Here is a 23298-nt window from a genome sequence, read left to right on the forward strand (position 1 = left end):
TTCCGTTCTTACAAGCCTGCCTGGGGTCGGAGTGAAGCCGAATTTGCAACACAATGAAATGTCTATAAAAGAATATGCCATGCTTGGAGATGGGAGAAACTACCAGAAGAAAATCACCACCTTCTGAGTCAAATCTCTAGAAATACGTGGAGTCAGCTGATGTCGACCCTAAGGTGGGGGTTTCGTGTTCAGAGGCCCCCTCCCTCCTTCCTTTCTTCCCCAACTCAAACATTTACTGAGCTCATACCACACGCTAATCACGAGGTGCTGAGGGTTTAAAGGTGAACACACAGAATCCCTGCCCACGTGACTCTTATTGAAAGTGGGAGAGATAAGAACAAATAAATCAATACATGAATAATGGGCATAGTAGTGATAATAATTGTGATGAAAGAGTAACATGAGGTCGGCGGCTGGAGAGGGATGGCACATCCCCTTTCGGATAGAGTGGGTCAGGAAGGCCTCTCTGATGAAGTAGCATTTGAGCAGACACCTGAGAGAATTAAGGAATTAAGTCACCTGGGTTTGTGAAGAAAGGGTCCTCCACAAAAGGGACACAGCGAGCGCGAAGGCGCCGAAGGCAGGAGCATGCTTGTTATTTCGAGGAACTGCAAAGAGACCAGTGCAGCCAGAGTGGGGTGAGCGATGGAGGAAATGAGGTCGAAGAGCTGGTCAGGGTGAAATCAGGACCAAGATAAGGAGTTTGCTCCTTATTTTAAGTATCACGGGAGGCCATTGGAAAGTTTGGAGCAAGGGCATGACATCCCCTGACTTGCTTTTTTAATAGAGTGGGGAGAGTAGAAACAAAGTGGAATTGGGGAGACCAGGAAGAAGGTGGCTGCTGTCATCCTGGCAAGGTGCAGGAGCTTGCCCATCACTGGGACTCTCCAGTGTTAGTGGAATAGCTCTGGCCCGTCCTATGTGCTGAACATTTTGCCTCTGTTGGCTCCTTTGAACCTTTCAACCAGGCTCTAGTGTTGAAAGATGGCTGCCAGAAATTCCTCTCCCTTCTTTAAACACATGTGGCTCCTTCTCATCAAGTCTGTTTGCCCTGCTCTTGAATCTAGAATGACCTTGTGATTTGCTTTGGTTAAGAGAATTTGGCAGAAACAACACTGTGCCATTTCTAGGCCTGTCTTTAAAAAGCTGGGCAGCTTCCATGTTTTCTCTGGAGAAGCCGGCCATCATGTAAAGAAGCTCAGGCTGAATTACTAAATGATGAGATATGGCAGTGGAGAGAGAGAGAGGCCACAGGGAGGAGTACTAGATAGAAGAAGCTTTGTTATATTTCCACCTTGGTCTAGCAGCAGAGTGAGTAACCTCAGATGATGCCACCTACAGCAGAATTGCTCATCTGAACCCTTCCTGAATTCCTGACCCATAGCATTGTGAGAAATAACTTGCTATTGTTATATGTCATTCGGCATTGGCGTTTCTATTAAGCAGCAATAGATAGTCAACACTGTTGATATCTTTATGTCTATCTTATAGACCACAGGTGGGAAAACTATAGCCACTGGGCCAAATCCAGCCTGCAATCTTGTTTGGTAAATAAAATTGTACTGAAATATGGCCAAGCTTACTCATTTACATAATGTCTACGGCTGATTTCATGCTACTCAGCAAAGTTAAGTAGTTGCAACAGAGACCATATGGCCTTCAAAGCTTAAAACATTTATTATCTGGCCCTTCACAGAAATGTCTGCTGACCCCTGTTACAGATGATGACTCATGGGGTTGAGTAATTTGCCCAAGATCACCCAGCCAGTAAGTGGCGAAGGCTGGGACTCAAATTCGGTCTCATTCCCATGTGTTTTGCATTCTGCCATCCTGTCTCTTAGATCAGTTCCAACTTCAGAGATACAGACCCAGGGAATTTTTTTAAAAAGGCCCTTGCTGTGTGTTAAGTTATATCAAGTCAAGTGAGCATGATGTCATGCTATCTTTTTTAGAAGTGAGAGGGATTTATTTCCTCTTCTTGTTCTCCATTATTTTTTATGTTATATTATGGAATTGTTTGTAAATGAGAAAACCATGTTGAGCTGAGAACACTGGGTGTCAAGTTAAAGATCTGCTCTCTGCTTTCAGATCCTGGCACTGCCACCTTATATCTGAGTGAGCCAGTTACTCCTGCCCCGTGACACGTCATCTACAACACTGTTTCTCAATTTTTCATTATTGACCCCAAAGAAGCCTTTTAGACATCTTTTTCATAATTATACTCCATGAAATTTTAGTACCAGAGATATACTGTACATCTGTTTAGAAGAATAAGATTTTTACCCCTTTCCCAAGAACTGATTCTCACCCCTTTGTGGGGAGTGGGGGATATCATCCCTTTTGAGATGTATGATCTAAAAGATAAGTGAAATGACCCTCGATGCTTGGTTCCTGAGGAATTAGACCATGTCTACACTTGCAATTTGCTCAGCAACTTAAAGAAGTCACATACTCAGGGTAAGACATCGTTCTAGAAGCCTCATAAGTGTTACTTCATTCACTTTCAATAACTCTGCGGGGTAGACAATCTTACTATATTTTTCTGGAAGAGGGACCAGAGGCTCAGAGAAGTTACATGTCTAAGGTCGCCCAGCTAGTAAATGGCAGTGACAGGATTTGATTTTACGCCACTCCAACCTCAAAGCCATCATTCTTAATCATGAGTAAAATGCCACTCTGAAAACACAGGATGTTTTTAAATCTGACGGTCCTCGACTGTTTCTCCCCAGGATAGATCTTATAATGACTTTAGAATAGTGGTTCTCAAGGACCACTGTTAGCTCCTTCTCATGGATCTTGTTACAGAAGCAAAGTCTTAGGCCCCACCCCAGACCTCCTGAAACAGAAACTGGGGGTGTGGCCTTCCACCTGTCTGGGTTTTTGACCAATCCTCAGGTGATCTTGATATATGCTGAAGTTTGAGAACCAATGCTGTAGAGGTTTTCTCTTGGAAAGGACTTTGTATGTGGCAGAAGTTAGGTCTCGCATCGAGGCAGTGAGCTGGAGAATGTGTTCTCTGCAGCTCTGAAATACAGGAGTATCTCCTAAAGAGATTTAAACATCTGTCTTCAGCTATTAGGACAGGTTTGATTTCTCCTTTAGAAATGCCTCTCTATTTCCTCTCCTTATCTCATCAACTTCCTCAAGCTGCTTTTGCTTTGGCAAGGCACCTTGGCTTCAGATGACTGTGACTTCTAAGACTTTACCATGATCTAAGTCACCATGATAAATTGTGTCATCGCCTGTGACTTATTTTTAAGGTGTTCTGCTCTAACACACCTATTGTTGCTTTATTGGTCAGTCAAAGCTAGGTTGTGCTGTGGTAACAAACAAGCCCAACATTTTAATGGCTTAAGACAGAGGTAGGTATGTCATCACCACACACGCACGCGTGCATGCACGGTAATTATATGAGATAATGAATGTGTTCATTAATTTAATTGTGGTAATCATTTCACGCTGTATACAAATATCAATCATGTCATACACCTTAAAAATGTGCAATTTTTTTAATGCGTAATTTTTATTTGTCAGTCGTACCTCAATAAAGCTGGGAAAAAAATAAAAGAAATTCTCTACTTAAAAAAATTTATTGCTATTAAAATTAAAAAACAGAAGCAGGCAAGCTATGGCCCAGGGTCAACTCTGGCCCACTGCCTGTATTTATAAATAAAATGTAATTGAAACACAGCCATGTCCATGCATTTTCATATGCTTTTACACTGCATATGGCAAAGCTGAGCAGTTGTGCTAGAAATCGTATGGCCTGCAAAGTTGAAAATACTTACTATCCAGCCATGTACAGATAAAGCGTATTGAGTTTAAACGATAATAGTTTACCTTTCCCCTTTCCAAGAGACTGTTCCATGTCATCCACATGCAAGGCCCCTGATGAATGGTGGCTCACTATGCGGAACATGCGGGGTCATTGTAGTACAGTGAAGGGAGCCTGGGGAATCTCACACCCAGTTCTCAGAACTTCCTGCCAGAATGACACGTGATCATCCTCCTCTCATTTCTTTGGCCAAAGCAAATGATAGGGCCCCACCTGACCTCAAGTGGTCAGAGAAGTGCCATCCCCCATGTGCCCAGGAGGAGAGGGTGCAGCAGTGATGTGAATGACAGTCACCGCCAGGGGGGAAGGCCAGGACCAGGGGGGCCTCGGGAATAGTGAAGGAGGGTTTTGAGCTCTGTAACTACACATATCCCTCTCTTTCCAAAATTTTGTGTTGTGCCACTTACTTCATTTTTACCAAAGACCTACATTAGTACGGTAGTGACTTTTTTTTGGATAAAAGTGAAAATTCTCTTTGGATTTCTTTTGGTTTGAAAATAGGTACAGCAGGTGTTCAAATAACATTGTTTCGTTCAATGTCAGTTTGTAATAATGTTGATAAGATGCTGTAGGAAACTCACACTTGTTTATATCGGTTAGCCTATAGTAAAATTGGTTTCATCATAGGTCATTTTGCTTAAAGACATGGAACCTCCTATCAAGGACGTTAAGTGAGGACTTCCTGTGCTAACGTAGGTAGAAGTAATGTCACGTGAACTTGCAGAAAGTGGGGGATACTCTTCGCGTTCTGCTATTTTGGCTTAGGAAAGTTTTCATAGATATGCTCTACTTTTGGATAGCAGGGGAAACCTGTATTTTCTTTAAAGACCTCAAAGCTTAGGATCTGTAGTCAGGATACTCCAGCGTGGGAGAAACTCTAAAGAGTGAGAAAATTAGCATATTTAACTATGTAGCCATTTTGTAGACAACTTGCTGATCTCAGTATACTTGATGTTATCGAATTGTCATTAGCACGTTGCAGCGAGTTATTTCTGTTCTAAGGAAAACAAGCTGATGATAACAGATGCTGGAATATCTTTGCATCTGTAATTTGCTATTTTGCTTCGAATGCAAATAAATAAATGAAAATAAAACAAAATTTAAACTTTAAAGAAGTCAAATTTCCAGTAGTAAATAAACTTTGACAACTTGGACTGGGCGTTTCGTTGTGATGTGGCCAGAAGACAAATAGCAGTTGTGCAGCTGTAGAGACTGTTGAAAGCAGTCCTGGATGGGACCTGCCAGGAGTCCTCAGGGAAGATTTGAAAGGACATCTCCTCTGTGGAAGTGGAAGGATGAAACCCTTCCTTATCTCACTCTGCTCTCTCCAGATGCTCATAAGGATAAGCAGTAACCACATTTCAAATCCGCACTGGGCATAGCACTTTGCCCCAGACCCCTTGGCTAATGAATGTCAAAGCCTGAATTTGAACTAGACAATCTGATCGCAGAGCTGTGCACTTTACCACTGCAACGTGGGGTTGCTCAACTATGATTACAGTTTCTAATGAAAAATGTGTCATCCCGTAATACTGCTCAGCCACATGGTATTTTAATGCTATGTCATTAAATGTCACTGAACATACACCTCTCCCTTAACTCTTAATGTCTGCGGAATACAGATGTACCCATTTATTGCATTTATTATTGATTCTTATGTTTTTCCTCATTTTGCACTGTTGTGATGAGAACTTTAGTTTTTGCACACATTCTTAATAATTTGCTTAGAAAAAGTTCTTATATGTAGACTATCGGGGTCAAAGGGCATGCATATGGGATCACTGCCATTTCACCCAGAAGTGCTTTCACACCATCGCTGAAATTGTCAACAGAGGGGGCAGAAAGCAAGTAACGCTTAATTTTGATTATAAAAATAGTTTGGATATTTGACCTTTTGATTCCCTAAAAGACCAATCCTTGGTACTTTTTCTCTTCCTTGACTCTAATTGAGGCCCCAACTTGCTGTTCCCCACTCCCTCATCCTCCCTTTAAAATGCCCAGTCAGCTCTGCATGAATTAGAATGGAGCTCAGCCTTTCCCCTACTCAGCGGCTTCTATATAAGATCTGTTTCACAGCTTTAACTAATGTAGCGAGAGTGAGTTTATTATGGTAGATGACATCTTCAGTAGATTCATGGACATTTGGTCCTATCTAAAATGTCAACTGAGATGCTTGGTTTATGCCAAAAGGTCCTTGATATTTGATTTGTTCAAATGTTCATGAAGACATTTGATCAACACCCAAAGGTCCTTGATATTTGGTCCTTGATATTCGATCCTTTACATTAGGTCCTGTCGAAAACATCCATGGAGACATAGTTAATATAAATCTTACTCTTCTACATGATTCAAATCCTGACCCATTTACCTAAATCCATAAGTCATTAGCAGCTAGGACACTGAGGCAAGAAAGGTCATTATTGACAATACAGTCACAACACAGTTACTGAACCAATAAAATATGATAGTATTTTTTATGTATTAATCCTGTAAACCAAAAGTAGAAATAAATTCTAAAGACTGAACCAAGCAGCATTTTCTAAGTGTTGGCTTTTTGGCCAGGACCAAATAACAAGGGCCTTTTGGGGTAACCTCATGTCTTCATGAACATTTTAAACAGGACCAAATGTCCTACAAGGAGCAGAGGTAACAGTTTCTTCCATCCTGGGTGATGCTCTAGAGCAGTGAGTCTTTAAGGATAGTCTTCAGCATCACCCAAGAGAGCTTGTTAGAAATGTACATTTTGGGCACCACTCCTGATCTACTGAATCAAACGCCCTGGGGTTGGGTCCCCACAATTTGCGGTTTAACCAGCTCTCCATGTGCTTCTCATGCTCGCTGAAGTTTGAGACATAGCTGTGGTAAATGCCAAGAATTTCAAAGGCAGCCGTGGAGGCAAAGCCACGTGCTCTGTTTTTAGGGATTTGATGATGACATCAGTGTAAGTAGAGGCAATGATTCCCCTTTCAGGCCAACCTCACTGTCCTCCTGGGCTGCCAGACACTTGGCTAGGGCAGAGCCATTTCCTTCTGCCCTGGTCGTGAGCATATACGAGCATCTCAGGGCCTGTGGTCCCCAAAGCTGATCATCGGCTGCCCTGCTTTAGTCCTACTTCTAATAAAAGTGCCACCTCTTCTGTGGCTAACTATGTCAGCAGAACAATTTAACCAAAGAGTAGTCATAATCTTACAGATATTATGTTTAGGAAAGAAATCAGACACAAAAGAATACATATTGTATGACTTTATTTATTGTCAGATTCAAGATGAGGCAAAATTGTCAGACGGATAATAGCAGTAACTTCTAGGGGATGGGTACAGACACAGAAATGGCATCATGGAACCTTCTGGAAGTAGCACCACATAATTAGAAGTTATGTGGGTGTATAGAGCTGTACGATCTTGTCGACCTGTACATTAAGATGAGAATACATGCCAACGTATTTTTTGTCTCAATAAAAATTAGTCATAAACCTAACACAAATGTTAAAAATAGACATAAATAAGATAACTTGTTAACTACGTTGAGTTAAATCACGCAACTGTGACCAATCCGCCATGTTTTGGCCCTGCCTCAGAAAGCCTCTTGGGCCATGAAGTGGGCTCATACCTGGTTTTGGAAGAATGAACGTGAACAATCAGGTGGGAAAGACTGGGGCTTCCTTTGTGTCCCACGCCATGTGAGGAAGCATCGGCCTGCTGATGTGCAACATGTATACAGATACTTTTCTCAGCATTAGACCTTAAGCATCTTCTAGGGAATAATTTCCAAAGCAATTACTTCCCGCTGTTAATAGCCAATTAACAAGTAGGAGATAATCACCCCTCAGTTGTATTGTGGGTAGATAGAGTAGAGTAAAGGTGACTGATTAACGCCCAGTCTTTTAATGTACTAATTAATCTAGCTGGGCAAGAGCAGTTTATTTAGAATACGTTGAAGGCTCTGAATCCCCCAAATTTCATTTTTCACCATGCCGATAAATAATTGAAGCCCACAGCTTTCATTTGTCCTATTCATCCCTCTTCTTTGATGACACTCAGCTTTGAAGTACCATCCCTAATAGGAGAAAGCTATTTATCTATTTCTTTAATAGCCTCATGAATATTTCTTCCCTGTTATTCCTTCCTAGCACTTGACAGTTTTCAAGTTTTCTCTCCCGAGTCATATCTTCTTTAGCCTCTTCTTTTCCTCAGTGTGTCGACTTTGGTCACCGTAGTCATATAGCTTATTCAGAATTTTCTTAGGACTAGTGATGACTCTTTAGTGTACTGCTTTACAAACTTAACTGTGTTTTAAAATGACCTAGGAAGCTTATAAAATGCAAAGCCCCGGGCCTCACCTCCTTCCCCCACTACCTCCCACCCCAGTAATTCCAGTTCAGAAATTTTGGGTTAAACCCATAATCTGCGTGTTATAGTTCCCTCACTCCCACATTCCCAGTGATTTAGAGGCAGGTGACCTCATTTGCAGAAATATTACTTGGGTGGACAACTGAAATTTTTCGTAGTTTTTCTTAGTTGAGAAGTAAACTTCTAGGAAATAGATATCTTTTAAACTGTGAGCAGCCTACGTGAGTCTCTGACTTTCTTTCCTGACTGAACTGTGAACAAGTTGAGAAAGAAAACAAAGGAATAGCAGATGGAGGCTGAAATATCCTCCTCATTACTGATAGGGGATGATTTATAAGATGAGGTTCAGTGTGAGAGCCAAATAGGTCACAGGCTAACTCCCAGAATGTGGCAGCCTGTCCTCGGCCACTGTGGACTGAGGTGGAAGAAAGATGAACTCTTGTTATCTGGACAACTTGTGCCGGGGGGAAGAGCCAAGTGGAGCGTGACTAGCTTATGCTTCCTAAATTTACTCCTCTGATAAGTGACTTTCTCTTCTTGGTAGGAGAATGAACACATAGGTAGAGAGAGAGAGCCGTGGTGGTGGTGGTAGAGGTGGGGAGTCCCCCTTACTTGTCAAGGAATAGCAAGAATAGAGGAAGCTGAGTTCATCACCTCCAGCTCCACCTCCTAGTACTGGCCCCAAATCAAAAAGTTTGGCAGCCTACTGAGTTCAGTGGTGTCTGAGGAAACACATCCTCCAGTAGGGGTGCCGATCGGTGCCACTTTCATGAAGGGCAATGTCACAAATTATTTCAAAATTACAAATGCATGCATCCTTTGTCTCAGCAGTTCCCCTTCTGGAAACAGCCTACGGATGTCCTTAGAGGTGTGTCATGGTGCAAAGGGCAAAGAATGGTAGCATTACGATTAATGACAAAAAGATGGGATCTCCATTAATAGGAAACTGATAAAAAAAAAAATGTGATACAGCTAAGCGATGGAATACTATGAGCCCATAGAAAATTTGAGAACTTTTAATATTCTGATAGAGAACAATCTTCAAGGCATATTTTTCATGAAAAGAGCAAGATCAGAATTATTTATATAATATGTTACCATTAATGTAAGCTAAAGAGGAGAGGGTAATGAGAATATTGTTGGATTAGATGATATAGAAAGTCTCTGAGAGGAGAGGACCAGAAAAAGGAGAGGAACCAGGAGTGGCTGGGGAGGAAATTAGGGAAGCTTTTAAATTGTCCATAATTTTTTACATTTTGAAATTTTAGCAATGTACGTGTTACCAATTCAAAAACTTAAATGATAACAACAGCAAAGCCAATCACCTCGACAGCTATGCTCACATCAGTCAGCACCTTTGTCTCTAACTTTAGTATTTCGGATTCTCTCCTATGGACAATCCCAGAGAAGTTATGTCTTTCCCAAACCTGACAAGATTTCCCCAGTTCTCATCGTCCTTCCAGGCTTATGTCTGTGATAGATGGAGCAACTCTGTGCTTTAGACAAACCTGTGTCTGCCTCATACCCCCAATCCTCCCACCCCTGCCTGCAGCTGTACTCAGGAGGCTCGGTTTCTCCCATGTGGATGTTTCTCTCCTCTCTCTCTCTTGAGCTCAAGATTTTGCCACACTTCTCAAATGAAGCTCTGGAGAACAAACGGTTACAAGTGGTTTATTTCTCCTCTGAAGGTCAGCAACCATTGTTCCCTGGGCCACTTGTTTTAAACTTAATTGGCTTCCCAAGGTGGTTAACTTTTCATATTTACTCCCAGTGAATTGAGATGTGCAAAGGATTTGGAGTCTCTTCATGTTGTCTGTAGATGATCTAGTCTCGTTCTGAGTCCTATAAAACAAAACAAGGCAAAATCTTAGGTAGTTACTGTGTATCCAAGAATCAATCAATGATTTTCTCCCTTTTTGTGGGAGGGGAGATTTTTAATGCTTTTTAGTTTCCTCAAAGGAGTCACTGTAAGATTATTTAAATAGAGAATTTTCCAGTTAAATATGTAATTATTTCCTCCTGAATAATTAATTTCTCATTTAAATGGAAATATCTTTGAGAATGGAAGGGGGAAATAACCTGATGGAACATGAGGATGTTTTGTATAAACCAGGAATCTCTCAAGAAAATTGGGATGTGCAGTCATCCTAGTTTTCATATACCCTCTTTCAGAGACTCGTAATCCCATGGGGCTGCTGAATTGGCCTCCCCCTCACTCTTGACATCTACAGATCCTTCTTCATGCCTCTTGGGTCTTCAGCTGGCCTCTCATCTGGGCAGCCACCCTACCCCTAGCCTCCACTTGGTCGGGGCACCATGGCAGGTCTCCTGGCTCTCAACTCATACAACGCAGTAGATACGCTTATATATGCGGGTTTCATCTCATTTAATATGTATCCAACCCTCAGAAATTATCTTATCACTTGAAAACAAAGGCTTTACCAAACAGAAGCATCAGAGGGATTAGGTATCTTGATAATGTGATGCATTGCACAAATGTGTGTTTGTAATGTGCTTTGCTATTTGTAAGACACTTTCATTTACAATGTCTCCTAGGAATGTTCTGACCACCACTGAAGTCATCTCACCTTTACTCAGGCTGCCAGGGGGTCTCTCTTCTTGGATGAGTCAGCTAAATACATCAGTCTGTAGTGTTCCACGCTCCCTTCTCTCTTCCTTTCCAATACTGTGGCAAAGAATACGGGGAAGGAGGCATGGTTTATCTGACCCTGGAGGACTGGAGTGAACGAGGGCTCTTTGGCCTTGGGCTAGACCATTTGAGTTTGTTGGCCTGGCACTCCACCTGGCCATTCTGCTCCAACCCATTGCTAATGGCTGCTGCTGTCATTGCTGCTGCTGAATCTGCATCTAATCTTTTTCAGCTCAGCCTGGGTCTTGTCTCATTTTCCTGCTGGCTTAGCTTCCCCCTTGGCATCTAAGGATAGGAAATCCCTCTAAAACTCTATCCATTAACTGGCCACTAGTCTGAGTATTCTCTTCCTACACACCTAACCCTGACCTTGGCAGGATCCATAGCTGGTCTGTTGGCCCTGAGTTTAGCACTTCTCATGTATTGAAATCCAGGAAGACTCAGGAGAACAAACTTGATCTTCTCTTTGCCTGGTACTCCCACTTCATCTTCCTAGCTATGTTGGGGCTCACTGTATTAGTGCAGCCCAGCCTGCAGGGTGATCTCCCAGATCCCCAATTGTGAGCTGCGTAAGGGGCCATCTGCTAATAGTGTATCCAGCAGATCCTTCCTCTCCAGGGCTTTGTGATTTAGAACACATGCCTGATCCTGCAGATTTACCCCTTTCCTTCTCTCCACATTCCACTGGATCCAAAGGGACCATGTCACAGGTTGAGTTCTCTGGAAAGCAGGTGCCAAGATACAGATTAGTTTGCAGAAGGTTTCTTAAGGAGTCCTCTAAGGGTCACCACCTGTGGAAGTCAAAGGAAGGAAGCCAGATTGAGCAGAGGAGAAATTGTGCTGTGATGCAGTCTCAATGGCACCAGCCAGCCCATGGGGAGCCAGAGGTGGCCCTTCAGAGTTGTCCTGAGTCGAGGCAAGAGGACTAAGCCTTTATACTGCCCTCCGTCTACCAGTTATTGGATGGAAGGTAACCTACAGAGGGGGCATAGCCTGGGCAAGGTGACTCTTTAGTGGAGACATTTTCTGAAGAAGATTGACAGCCCCAGGAAGTCTGGGGGACCACTATATCCACTACAGATAGAATTTTTCTTTACCTCTCCTATGTCACTTCTTCCTTTTGTTCTGGGACAGCTATCATGGATAGAAGGTTATATCCTCTACATTGTAGGAGAAAGTCTGCGATTCACTATGCCAGGACTGGCTCTTGATATGTTAAATGGGAGCTACGAGAATTTAGAAAATTGTTTCGTTCTCAAGAATGTCTGGCTTATAACCAATTATCTTGGAAGAAAATGCTATTTTGAATTTGAGAAGCTTACTTATAACCTTTCCTTTTTCTTTGTAGCTCTTCTGTAAGAATCCTAATACCCCAAAAGCATCTGGTTAGATAATTTGGGCTAACTAGGAAAAAGATACTGCATATTGAAAACCCAGAAGAAAATCAGAGATATTTTTGAAAATATTTGTGATCTGCCTACATATATGTTTTTCCCTTTCCTTCTAGTTTAAAGTTTCTTGAGCCTGGGGACGTGTTATTCTTATGCTTTTAAATTTTTCCCATGGTATTTAGCACAGGCTGTGTATATGTGTATCCTAGGAAGCCATTTATATATCTTTATCATTTTTATGTAAGTTCATGTACAATGGTGTATTAGTTACGTATACAATAAATTACCTCCAAACTTAGCTTAACAACAAACATGTCACATAGCTGTTAAAGGTCAGAAATATGGGAGCAACTTAGCTGGTTGGTTCTGTCTCAGGGTCCTTCCTGAGGCTGCAGTCAAACTGTTGTCCAGGGTGGCTATCATGTCAAGGATTGATTGGGGCTGCTTTGAAGCTCGCTCACATGGCTGTTGGCACACTTCAGTTCCTCACTGATTGTTGGCCAGAGGCTTCAGTTCCTCACCAGTGGACCTCTTCATAGTGTTGCCTACAACATGGCAGCTTGCTTCCCCCAAGAGCAAAAGGAGAGAGAGACAGAGTCAGAGACAAACCTAAGAGGCAAGCCTAATCTCAAAAGTGATATACCATTACTTCTGCCGTATGTGATTGGTCACAGAGATCAAACCTGGTGAAGAGTGACAGGAGACTGTGGAAGGGTGTGAATACAAGAAGTTGGGATCACTAGGCCATCGTGGAAGCTGGCTACCACAATGGGCACAAATTCCTGATTATTCATCTGAAGCTTGGCAGAACTGGAAAAACCTTGGGATGAAGACTCAGATATAGATGGAGAAAAACTCCCTTCTTCCATTCACTACTTGCGTGACCTTGGGCAAATAACTTCAACTTAGCTTTTATTTTCTTATGAGTGAAATGGAGATAGTAATAGCTTCCTCAGAAGAGTGTGTTGAATAATGAATGAAGTGAAATATGCAGGAAGACTAGCCCATGAGGAGACCCAGTAGAGGGACATGATAAATAATAGCTGTTGTTATTATAACAAGACCAGCGTTCTCTTCCCACCGATACATTGTGTCATGTTATCTGCCCCAGGAAATTTGCCATCCTGAGGGCTCAGTGTACGTTTTAGGTGTAGATATGCAGTACTGGGGAAGGATCTACCCAATGCAAGAGCTGTATCTTCAGGGCTCTTGCATCCCCTAGTTCTCCCTGACAGGATCCTTAGCTGAACTGAAGAAATAGCCCTCCTGGCTCAGGTAATCTGGAGGAACTTAGCCTCCTCTAGTTTTTCATGCTCAATGTCAAGGATAGTTAGTAAACTGCATTTCACTTCTTGAGCTGTGTTTGTCTTGGTCCCAAAACAACCTCAGGGGAGGAGACCAAGGATGTGATTCCAATTTGCTATAATCACAGTTGATATTATCACTGTTTTTGAAGCATTTGTATTTTCCCTGACAAAATGTCAAACACACAAGGCAAATTATATTCTGAATTCTAGATTAAATATTTAAAAACACATGAGTGGTCTGAAAATAATTACCCTTTAAAGCTATCTGAAACTCAAACAGCTTCTAATAGTGCCAACTGGCTTACAGATGCCATCAATTAAAACAAAGGGGAAAGTCCAGTTTTAAATTAGTTATATGCTGAAAATATTTAGTATAGGAAACAGATTTAAATATAGATTACCTCTATCAGGGTGGGATGTGGGTGTGTGTTTTGTTTTAGTTTAACTCAGATTGTTCTAACTAGTCAAAGAGCCTTGTTCTTAAATTGAAAACACTAACCTTCATTGCAAGTAATAGATTTTGTCAGGGGTTTCTGTGCATATTGTCCAAACATGTCCCTTTGGAAAAAAGCAAATATGAAAAACACTGAAGCTTGCCAGATGAATAATTTAGTGGGTGTTTTTTTTTCTCCTTTTCTTTTTCATATTATCCATGGATTCTTGGTTTCCCAAAGGATTCACCATAGCATGAATTCCCAAGTGCATTTCAAGTATAATTGGATTTGCATACGTTTTTCCAGGAACACATGTACCCCATAAGAAAGCTTTGATTATGTGATTAAGGTTAGCTTTGTGCCTGACTACGTTGTCACACGTGGAGCACGCACACAGAACAAAGACATTTGAAACCTACAATGTAATTCTAAATGGAAATGTGCTGTGGAAATTAGCTCACTTTAAGCATCTTTTGATGCATATCTAAAGTTTAGAAGGCACTGTAGGAGAGCCGATAAATAATTTATTTTTCTCTTCAACTCTTTATGCGATTTTTTCCCCTTTAGCTAATTCTCTCGAAAAAGCATCTTTCATTAAGAACTTGAAAGAATTCTCTTTCTTTTACTCAGACTCATAAATATTTCCTTTTTTATTATCACTGATAGTTGAAACATGTTTAAATAAAAGTTTTCCCCTAAAAGTATGTTATTTTATCTTTGTTCATGGAATGAAATGAAATTAAGATTTGCTATGCTTTGAAATTTATGATTCAGGTCCACTTATTAAAGTGCATATTGCACCGCCTTTTAGAGAGAGATCACTTTGTTTTTTTGAAACTGGTACATTCAAATCAAAGAATGTAAGCAGAATCTCAGAATCTAGATCTTTATTTGTTTTGTATTTAAGTAGTTTAAATATTTTTTCATTAAAATAGTGCATGTTTATTAAGAACATTCGGAAAACACAGAAACATGAAAAGAAATGCATATCTTGATCATCCCTTTATTCAAAGATTAACACATGGATATTTTTGTGTATTTTTTCTACTACATTTGTAAGAATATTTAATTGGATTTCTGAATCTGATGGAAAGTCTGCCTGAGGGGAGGTCTTTTCCAGAGAAATATCTCATGCCTAATTATAAGGCTTTTCTTGTAAGAATATAATACATATTTTTACTATCGGGCTTCATCCAGATTACATTATAATTGAATTTATTACCTTTTCGCATTGTTTTTCCAGACTCATTAGTGTTGCCAAGTAGAATTAGGTGTAGTTACTTAGGGGACAATTCTCCTCAGGACTCTTGTGACAAACTGGGTATTATGCTCATTGGGAGTTCTACTAGCCAGTAGGTCAAGTCATTTATACCCTGACCGATATCATTATTCTTAACTATTTTAATTTGTATTTCACTCTTGGTCATCTGAGGTACACCTTCAAGCAGTCTTTTAAACAAAAGTAAATGGCTGGTATAATTTTCGAGGTTTTCCATAATGATTTTTCCCCGTCAGCTTTATATGTGAAAAGAAGAGGATAAAATCGTATAATTATTGCTTCATTGTCTTTTATTTTCGCTTGTTGCAGAGTGAACTTTTGAGGCCAGAGGATTTTTGTATATTTATGTCATTTTGTTTTAAGCTGGATAGCTGAAGGACTTTTCTTTACATTGTAATACTTTGCCGGGATGAGATGAGTTTCGAAGGAGTTTTGCCTCAAATAAAATACAGTCTTTAATTTAATCTACTTCTTTCTGGGCTCAAACTACTTGCTCTCTCTGAACCTCAGGTTTCTTTTTCCCTTCCTACTTCTCTCTCTCCCTCTTTCCCTCCTTCCCTCCCTTCTTTCCTTCCTTCCTTCCTTCCTTCCTTCCTTCCTTCCTTCCTTCCTTCCTTTTTCCTTCCTTCCTTCCTTCTTCCTTCTTTTCCTATGCCTTCCCTTCCTCCTCCTTTTCTTCTTCCTTCCTTCTTTACTTCCTTTCTTCCTTTTTATTCTTAAAAACGAGGATAATAATACTTCACCATATTGTCATAAGGATTCAATTAAGACATTGCATGCTGAGGGCTTTTCTAGTAAAAACGACCCTGCTCAGTTAAAAGAAATGTAGTTATTTTTTTGGTCAAATTCTGCTTCAACAAAATACATTATAGTTGGAAAAATAAATAACTATTCAATGGCCCAAATATTCAATACAACAAAGACATTCCAACTGTTCAAGTCTATTGTAATAGGGTTGACATGTACGTATGTATCTACGCACATACACTCACATGATGTCACATTCAGGTATGTGACATCGTTCTCTGAACACAGAATGTGGGGAAGATAAAATTCCTTGGAAACTGCTCAGGATTTCCCTTTGGGTTACCCCCAAACATATACATGCTTGGGAGAAGAGGACTGGGGGTTGGGTCTTTTGACTGATTGACTGATCGATTGATTGGGGAAAGCAGAAGAAGCATGGAAGCCCTGAGCACAGGGCGGCAGGAGTAAAGCACTGTTGCGGGGCTCGGCGGCTCCACTAGCCTTCTGATGCAGCTTGAAGCATCACTATTTTGACTAGACTTAAAGTGCGTCTCTCCTCCGCTCAAATGGAGTTCGTTCTAATTGTGCCTGGGAAAATATGTCTCCAAATTTGGGTTGCAATTTGATGTGGGTTTCCTTTGAAGAGTAAATATTTCAAGAATCTTTTCTTTTCCCTCTTCCTTCTCTCTCCCCTTTCTTCTTCGATGCTCCTGACTGCCTTTCTTCCCTCTCTCCTCCACTTCTCTCCGTAGCATTTGCACGAGAGGAAAGGGTTTGAGCTGCAGGGGTACTGGAGAAGGTCACTGAGAGAACATGACTTCTGGTTGACCATGAGCTGGACCCGGGGAATGGGAGGCTCTGTGCCTCCTCCCCTGTCCTTAGAATATACGTTCTGCTTACTATTCCTGTGCTGGCAGCTGTTTTCAAGGATTCAACCTCGAAAATGTGTATTGTTGAGACCATCTGCACCATGTACATGACTGGACCTAGTTACTCAGTTAAGGCCTGGATATAAACTTGTAAGATTCTGGCGGGTGGGTGCAGAGATCTGTTCATCTTGCAGTCACCCAGGATAAGCCTCATATGTAACTTCCTTGCGTATCAAACCTGTCACCTGCCCATCTGAAGGAGCCTGCTTCTTTCTTTGGCTTCTCTCTGCCTTCTGTGTATGGGGGCCAGTTTGTGACCCAGTAGAGGGTAGCACAAGGATTTCTACCCCACTTACAACCAATATGTCTTTTTTGACTATAGCCTAGAATTTTTGATATTCAGACTCCATGAGAGTCACTACTCTATCTTCTGACTATACTCTCTAGCCAAGAAGGTTTTATTTTCTATGGTTTGCATTATAAAAAAATAATAGGTTGGGTTTTTCGTTTTATAAAATATAAAATTATATGATAACATGAATTCCTCAGACTCAACTATTACTCTCAGAGACGGTCTCCACACCTACCCTGTCCATCAAGGCTCACCTAGGTAAGTGGGTGAGGCTATCTTTAAAAATGCAGTAAAACCTCATACACAGATTGAGTCTACTGAACTCTCCAGCATCACAGAACACGGCACATCAGGGGAGGGTGTCCCTCCTCTGGATATTCTGTGAACTTCCAGGTCCTCACTAACCACGGGTTATGAGAAGGCACTATCTTGCTATGAGTTTTTTAAATTTCTAAATATTGCAGTTTCATGTGTATCCACAAAGCCTTAGTGACTCAATAATGTTGAAGAGTTCAAGTTTGAATCAGATCTACCTGGATTCCAAAACTGGCTCTTTCAAGTTAATTCACCTCTCCAAGCCTCAGTTTCCTCATCTGTAAGAGGGGGAAAATGGCACCTGTCTCACAGGCTTGCTGTAAGGATAAAATAATATAGCAAAACACCCGGAGAGTACCTGGTGTGTAATAAGCCCTCATTAAATATTAGCTAACATTTCCTAGTATAAAACAATATTTTTTTTATTTTCTTCTCCATTCCTAACAAAGGCCACCTAACTTCGAATGGTTTCCAAGAGTGCCAACCATTATCGGATTTTATAAAATCAGATTCAGCAAATCCGATTTCATAGCCTAATCATGAACTTGGACCATACCTTGGAGAAGGGAAGTATCTTTATCTTTTATTTAAATAAGGCCTTCATGAACATCTTAGCTTCTGTTATGTCATTTTTAAAGGGAAGAATGCTGGAGATGACATCAATTATTCTTCCTTTTTATAACTAGAATCATTCGAAGTTTCCTAAACCAAAATGCTTCATGATTCCCCAGTGTCGTCATTTAGAGTCCTCAACATCTTAGAACATTATAGGACATATATGTAGCCAAAGATCCTAATAAATAGCTACTTTTGTATTTTCCTTCTCACAACAGGTATCTCACTGCCTGTGGCTATATCTGTGAGAAAACAGGCTCCAGTCTTCCTTTGTAAGGACAGCTCTAAAATTAAACAGTATTAGTGTTGACTTGAACTTTACCTAAGCAATTAAAATTTGAAAACTCCAGAAAGAAAAGTTTTGCTTCTTGCAGACATCTCGTATGGACATTTAAGTTATCTTGTTTAAGTCTGAATTAGAAAACAACGGCAAGAATGTGTGGCTTAGAAATATGACAAGAGGTAAAAAGGAGGTCTACAGGCCTGCAGTGAGCTGCGGAAGGGTTATCTATGTGAAGACTTCTCAACATCAGCACCGCTGAAATCTTGGGCTAGTTAATTCTTTGTTGCAAGTGGTTGCCTTGTGTGTTGTAGAATGTTGAGTAGCATTTATGACTAGTAACCACCAGGGGCTCCCTGATACTAGGGACCAGTAGCAGCCCCTACACTCCCAGTTGTGATGACCAAAAATGTCACCAAATATCCCTTGGGGACAAAGTCATTCCCTCTCCAGTTGAAAACTGCTAGTATGTGCAATGTTCTTCTGCTAATCCTACAATGAAAGTTTGGTCCTTCTCTTAATTGTAGGCGTTGATGCTTTCAACCAAGTATTGGTAATACATCTTATTGGCCACATCTGCCCCATGGCCTGTTCCTACAAGTTAAGAATAATTTTTAGAGATGAACATTTGCAATTGATTTGATGATAAGGAACATTAACTTTCAATTCCAATTAAGCAAAATGTTATTCTGAAAAAAATCTTTCATTCTTGTTAATTGTGTCTATTATAGTTATTATTATATATAACATGTTACCAAATTCTGAATTTCATAAATAATTTTATGGAAATTTGTGTTCTTCCTTGTTACGTAAGTACTATAAAATATTTCTTATTTTATTTATTTATTTATTTTGACATTTAAAGTTTAAATGTTTACTACCTTGCTTTCATGGAAAAGTTTGCTGACCTTGCTTTTGCTTTAGAGCGTGTCAGACTTTAGCAAACATCGATATGACTTGGAGAATTTGCTAACACACATATTGTTGGACTCTACCCACGAGTTTCTGATTCAGAGGGTCTGGAGTGGAGCCTTGAGAATTTGTGTTTCTAATGAGTTGCTGGGTGAGGCTGCTGCCCCTGCTCAGAGATCTTGCTTTGAAATTGACTACTTTACACTGATTCTACTAAACGTGATCAGAGATTGGGAATCTGTTTCTAAATGACATGGTCTTCCTGTTAACATTTGGCCTGGAATCTGGTCTTTTTTAGCAAAGTGAAGGAGCATTTGAAAGACAGCTTCTCTTAACAAAGAGGTTTCGCTGAGTATAGATGGTGGGAGGAAAAATTGATTCAAAGTACAAAATGTGTTCATTGAGTGTGTACTTTGTACTAGGCACCAGGGGAGGGGAAAACCAAAGATGAATAAGAAGTAGCTCCTATTCAGCCAGAAGTTTGTAATATCCTGAGGTGGAGAGGAAAGAAAGAGGTGAGGCTTATATGTAAATCCCTGATTAAAAACCAAATGTAGAATGGCTTAACCTCTACATAGAAAGAAATGATTCAAAAGAGAAGATAGGTACAGAAAATGGCAAAGGGCTTTAACTCAGGGCTGGACAGCACATGAGCTATGCGTGGAGTGCACTGAGCTCAAGACCAATTTGAAAACCACTTTAATTATGATTTTTGCAGGCGAGTGACCGAAACCAGCCTGAACTACTTTAGGCAAAAAGGAGAAATTGTTGGAAGAATACTGAGTTGTTTTAGATGAGAAGTCAACACACTTTTTCTGTAAAGGTCTGGATAATGAATATTTTCAGCTTTGTGGGCCATGCATTCTCTGTTGCAATGACTCATCTCTACTGTTGCAGCATGAAAACAGCTATTGACAATTATTTGTAAATAGACAAATGTGTTGTGGCTACATCCCAAGAAAACTTCATTTACAAACATAGGCTGCAGCTAGATTTGGTCCGTGGACCACCATTTTAGGTAATTTAAGGAAACCTGCATACCAAATTCCCAAAAGGAACAGAAATATAGCTAACCTTAGGAACAGTTAATTAGAATCTGGGATCTGAACACATATATAAACTTCTGTCTTTCTCTACCTCTGTTGTTTTCATCCATTCTCATTGTAGATTGCTTTTCTCTCATAGCAGGCTGTCTACTGCCAACAGCTCATATCCTGCAACTTCTGTCACGAGAGAGAGAGAGAGAGAGAGAGAGAGAGAGAGAGAGAGAGAAAGTAAATCTCAGGGAAGGACTGTGATTGGCTAAAGACTAAAAACTTGGTGGTGAGAACAGAGTTATGTAAGGATATAGCAGCTTCTACTACAATCACATGGAGAAGCGGGAAACAGCGCTGGACAGACAGAGCAGTTAGTGCCCATGACACCTACTAAAAACAGAAAGCCATATAACTGAGAAAGTAAGAAGTTGGCAAACTTAATTTAGAGACTTAAATGTATGCCATAGGGTATAGTGAAATATAGAAGAAAAAAGAAGAGTATAAGAAAGAAAGAAGGGGGTAGAGTAGAAGGCGGAAGGCATGCATCCAAGTTGCCTAAGACTAATACAATCTACGTAGTAGAACTTGTCATCAATGAGTGCCTCTGAAATCCCTTGTGGATGCACAAATGTGCATGACAGAAAAAGATTGAGAAAAATTAAAGACAAAAGAACGTGTAAGAGACAGCAGATCAAAATACCACACTGAAGATTTTACCAATTTGGTAATAGATGATCAGAGATAATGAGGTTTTGTTTTTGAGAAAGGGCTGGTGATCCAGGCTAAAGTCATGAAACTCCACAGTAACATGTCTCAAATGGCGTGTGTGCTGTGAGATGTTAACAGGTACTAGGAAGAGAGGGCCTTCTGTGGAAAGTTAGGTTAGGGAAATGCAGGATTAGGCGGGCTTCTTGCCTCTAGGACTTTCCAGAGCCTTTGATACGCTAATATGCATCGGCACTTTGCAAGGCAGGATGTAGCATGGAGCATTCTCTGAATTTATTTGAATTTATTTGACAATGAGACATATATTTATTATGTCACATAATAAGAAGTTCATGCGTAGGTAAGCTTGGAGTCCCTTTTCTCTGGGGTCCACTTGGCTTCATCTCTTCAGGTGTTGGTTCTGTTCACAGGCTGGGTCCACCCGTGTCTACCAGCAGCAGCTGGGGCTTTGCTTCCTCACTCACAGTCCCATGTGTGGAATAAACTCTTCTTGCCCACAAGCCCTGAGATACTCTGTCCTTGAGTCTTCTCAACTCAGATTGGCACAGTCCCCGCTGGACTCATCATTGGCCATGGGGGTGGATGTGCTACTTGCCTGGTGGGAATGATTATTGGAAAGTCAGCCACAATGTCTACTGTGTGTTTTTAAAAGCAAACCTACTGAGATCAGCAAGAGGAACTTTGAAGGAAATGCCTTTCAGTTTTATTAAGCTCTTTGGTTTATACGAAATGGAAATACCTCATCACAGATATTCAGGCTTTCTGAACATCTCTGCGGAAAGCTGATGCTACTAATGCTGACGTGAGTGACAACCCACATATTTCCTTACCAACCTTCATAATTGTGGGTCTATTCCCATTCTTGCTCTCCCCCTTCTTTTTTTTCTCTTCTGTTCTTCTCTTCTACCTCTTCTTTTCCTCTTTGTGTCTCTGTGATTTCACAGTCTTAGCTGGGGAAGGCTATATGGTGCAGAAGTTTTCAAGGCCTTGGGGAAAACACTAGGCCCACTCTTCTTTTATGAAAAATCCCATGTCACAGCTGTAAAGTAGCAGAGCCAAGACCCTTCTGTCTGATTTCAAAGCCCAGGTTTTAAACTTTCCTCAACTCTACCACCAACCATACTTATATTATTCAAAATAATATACCATTAGTGGGGTACCATAAATGGGGAGATCACTTCAGGCCACCTTGGAGGAGTCATGTAGAAGTGACGTTTTCTTTCGGGAGTCATGGGTTTCTCATCCTCCGCCGTATTAGGCTATTGTGAAATCAAATGGGTTGCTTTTCTACTTGTACATCAGAGAGATTAATAGCTGTCCCTTTTGAAAGGAGAAATAGGAGTAGCCACAATCAAGCTTTCCTGATAGTTTTTCCTCCTTGTCTTTGATAACTTTCTCTATCAGAGCCGCCCTCTTTAAATGGAGCCCCAAGTCCTTCCTTTGCACTCAGTGCTTGAGGCTTTGTCCCTCCTCTGGAGGCAGCGTCTCAATTGCTCTCCTTGCTCAACTAATAGCCCTTCCTTTTCTGAAAGATATTTTTTTTTCTGTGAGGCTCAAAGATAGCTGGGTGCTTCAGCTTCAGTAAAACCTGGATTCGATAAAACTCTTCTTGAAAGCATCCTGAATGAACACCTTATCTCCCGTTCAGTTCGCTTCGAGAGAAGATGGCCACGTAGAAGAGAGAACCTCTTTAAATATCATTTGTAATCAAGGGAGTTCTCTGTGTTGCCCAATCAGCCGACAAGAAGATTTTTTTTCTCCTTGAGTTTTGTTTTTTTTTTTCCTTTTTACAAATCTCTACTTCTTTATGGAGATCTAAACTTTGCTGAGGACATATGTGTTCATGTAACTTTCACATTTTGAAAAATAGGTTCTGAAAATCTGTGGTGTCTAGAGATTAAATCAGGACCTCATTTATTACCATCCTCCAAAAGAAAAAAAAAAAAAGAACATTTAGGTTTTGGTAAAAGATGAAGGAGAAAGTAAAGAAATAAAAAAAGAAAAATTAAATATGGATCCCTTACCATTATACCCAATCATATAAACAAGGATGATTATGAGTTTTATTCCTTTGTTTTCAGCTCTAGCAACATCTTCCTCTCTACAGTTTAACTATACAGAAACCTCTTCTACCACAACCTCTGACATAGAGCATCACTTAGGTACTTATCAGGCTCTCTTAGAAAGCAACAGGATGTAG

The 23298-nt window shown here is 40.6% G+C and overlaps 1 long non-coding RNA gene across 1 annotated transcript in view; it reads left to right on the plus strand.

Moving 5' to 3' along the window:
• Positions 1-538: 538 nt before the first annotated feature.
• Positions 539-23298, plus strand: part of LOC120609094 (uncharacterized) — a 29405-nt gene continuing 6645 nt past the window's right edge. The window contains exon 1 of the long non-coding RNA XR_005654668.1: positions 539-638. This is a non-coding gene — a long non-coding RNA (uncharacterized LOC120609094). The remainder of the gene's footprint in view (positions 639-23298) is intronic.

This window comes from Pteropus medius, unplaced genomic scaffold (genome assembly GCF_902729225.1).
Source record: "Pteropus medius unplaced genomic scaffold, Ma_sr-lr_union100, whole genome shotgun sequence".
In the NCBI taxonomy this organism is placed as follows: Eukaryota; Metazoa; Chordata; class Mammalia; order Chiroptera; family Pteropodidae; genus Pteropus; species Pteropus medius.